We start from the raw sequence: 3,390 nt of genomic DNA, 5'->3' as shown, positions 1-3,390 counted from the left end.
ATGAGATAAAAAGGTGAGGTTAATATAGATCAGAGGCTGGTCTTGAAATGTAGGACATAACCTCTTCATCACAGCAATATGTTTTATTGAATGTTACTAGAATAAGAGGATTGGCTCCAGGTCCCAGTGACATTGCTATGACATATTTTCTTTTACACGGGTTATTCTTAGAGGGAATTCCCTTCAATTGACAAACAGGGGTGAAAAAATAGGCAATAATCCCAGAAGCGACGAAGGGAAGTTTCATTTTCACGCATGCAAAAGATGGAAAAGACAGCGGTCCTGCACTAGAGTCGGTACTGTCCTTGTCTCCAAATTTTGGGTTTGGGTCGCAATTCACCGCTTGATAGTTGAGGATGTTACATTCATAACTTCACTGCAAGATTAATATATCAACTTAGGAAATCTTCCAAAATTGCAGATCTTTCCTACGGCAGGCGGTAAACATGGAAGAGTTTCCTTGTCAGCCTTGGTATCAGCCTTCAGGCTATATCTTCTGCCTTCATGCTGAGGACATGTTCCAGAAAAAACAGGCAATGGAAGAAACTATAAGTATGTGCATTGTGTATCTGATTCATTAAATGTGGGAAGAAGTAGATTTAAAGGTACAAAACCGGAGACTTAGTGGCCCAACCGACACAGGGATTGACATTCTGTAGGAAACAGGAACAGGGGTAAACCTTTCGGCTCTTCAAAGTCTATTCTGCCATTTAAAAGGATAATGGCTGATATTCCTTACAACCACTTTCGTGCCCTTCCCCCACAATCCTTGGTTCCCTTGCAAATCAAGAGTATGTCTGTCTCTGCCTTAAATATACATAAGGACTCTGCCCCCACATCTCTCTGTGGCAAGGAATTCTGAACATTCATAACCCTGAGAGAAGAAATTCTTTCTCATCTCAGTCTTAAATTGGCGCCCCTTTATTCTGAGATTGAGCCCTCTTGTCCTAGATTTTTCCCATGAGGGGAAACATTCCCTCAGCATTTAACCCATAAAACCCCTTAAGAATCCTAGATATTTCACTGAGATCATTTCACATTCATCTAAACTCCAGTTGATCTAAACTGTTTAACCTTTGCTCATAAGGCAATCCCTCCAGACTAGGGATTACCCTAGTGAACCTTCTCTGACAGAATGGGGCATAGGCTAGGTCAGGCCTGGGGGTTTAAAATACAAAGACAAATGATACTCAGGAAACACAGATTAGAAATATAAAGAACAAGGTTTTGTGATAAGACCATGAGATTTTGAATTAGTCCATTTGGCCCATCGAGTCTGCTCTGCCATTCAATCATGGCAGACAATTCTCAACCCTTCTCCCAGTAACCCTTGATCCTCTTAACGATCAAAAACCTATTTTACTCTGTGTTTATGACACTCAATGATTTGGCCTTCAAAGCCTTCTCTGGCAATGAGATCCACCACCTTCAGTTACAATGAGTTCAAATCCTACTCTCGGACCTGAGAGCAAAAGTCAAAGTGGATAGCTTTGAGGGAGGGCTGCACTGTCAGAGGTTCTGCACTGTGTGGGTGATCTGCTAAATTAATTAGGCTACACCTTCTCTCTCAAGTGGACAAGGAAGATTTCATGGCTCCGTTTTGAAGACCAAAGGGTCTGTTTCTGTGTTAGACATCTCTATGATTCCATACTCTAAGACCAAAGGAGTTACCCTTCCCTGCCTTGATTCCTTAAGGAGCAAAACTAAGATGAATGATATGGTCGTTCAGTCATTGCTCGCTTGAAAAACTCATGTTCCCCTGAGTTTCTATGGTGGGTCTTGTGTGATTGAATTCCTGACCTGTTTTTCTTCAGATGGATGGTCAGAATATTTCATGGGGTACTGGGACCCAGAGAACAGGATTTGCTTCCTATAGGATGTCACAGGTTTGGCTCAGTGATTAAAACGGTGACCAGGGGTTATATGCTGTGGGCAAGATGGCTAATGTACCATGACGTTGCCTGTGAGAGGCAATGCCAGACTGCCAACATTTGCCCGGTGCATAGCAGCCTCCCGAAGTCAGCACTGGCACAAGGGATAGTGGTCTTTTGGCAGATATCTGCTGAGTGGCAAGTCATTCTGGAATGGCACATGGTTCGATAAGGCTGGAATCAGACACAAAGTGCCATGGGGCAGATTTGGTAGGGAACAGGGGCAGTGTACTGAGTTAGATGGCAGAGTAGATCTACAGAGTTGAATAGCCTACAGCTACTCCTACATTCTCTATGTTCAAGTACATGATAAGATATGGTGGGAAATACTGTGGTGAGAATTATATCCAGTGCCTACAGCGTTTTCATCAAAAACCCAAAGCAACTTGCATTTAGCCAAAAAGAATGTAAGGTTCAAACTCAGGCCACTTATGCAAGGTTGAAGCAGAGTTGATGGGCTGAATGGCCTAATGCTGTTCTGGTTCCTCTGCCTCAAAATGCTATCTTTAAAACAGTTTAGATGTGACATTGAGCCACACAATGTGCTATTATGTCAGGCATCTCGAACTGGGTGATAAGGCAAGGAAATTTCAAAGCTTAAGACCCAGATAGCTGAAGGCACTGGATATAATTATAGCTCACTGCGTATAAAGCTGCCTTAACTGAAATTAAAATTATGCAACCAAAAACAACATGCAAGCTCCGTTGTGGTTTGATTTGAATTCTTCTGTGGCCCATTTGTCTCAATCACAAGACAGGTTTGGGATAAGTGAGACCTTAAATGGTTTGGAACAGCAGAGATTTCAAGTCTGTGGAGCAGGTGAGTACAGGAAGAAGGTGAACAACAACAACCTGTCTTTAGGGTGCACCTTCACTGCCATGAAATAGTGCAGGGTGGGAGTGTATTCAAGAAAACAGTCAGGTAAAAAGGACTCAACAGCCTTGGCAGCACAGTGGTTCAGTGGTTAGTGCTACTGTGTCACTGCACCAGGGACCGGGTTCGATTCCAGCTGCGGGTGACTGTCTGTGTGGAGTTTGCACATTCTCCCCGTGTCTGTGTGGGGTTTCCTCCGGGTGCTGCAGTTTCCTCCCACAGTCCAAAGATGCGCAGGTTAAGTGAATTGGCTGTGCTAAATTGCCCGTAGTGTTGCAGGTTAGGTGCATTAGTTAGGGGAATGGGTCTGGGTGGGATACTGTTCAGAGAGTTGGTGTGGACCTGTTGAGCCAAATGGCCTGTTCCACACTCGTAGGGATTCTATGACAAAATAGCCTTGGCATGGCCAGATTCTGTTGTTTGACCACATGCAGTGCAGGGTTTTGAGTGAATGAGGGTCCCCATCTTGGGTGCAGGCAAAGATCCCATGGCTGCTGTGTTGAAAAGACAAGCAGAAGATTTCTCTGTAGAATCTCAGCCAATATTTATCCTCACATACCAACCTTGAAACATTAACTCTGTTTT

This window comes from Chiloscyllium punctatum, chromosome 29 (assembly GCF_047496795.1).
Source record: "Chiloscyllium punctatum isolate Juve2018m chromosome 29, sChiPun1.3, whole genome shotgun sequence".
NCBI classification, from domain to species: Eukaryota; Metazoa; Chordata; class Chondrichthyes; order Orectolobiformes; family Hemiscylliidae; genus Chiloscyllium; species Chiloscyllium punctatum.
The sequence above is the reverse complement of the archived record's forward strand: the minus strand, read 5'-3'. Positions refer to the sequence as shown.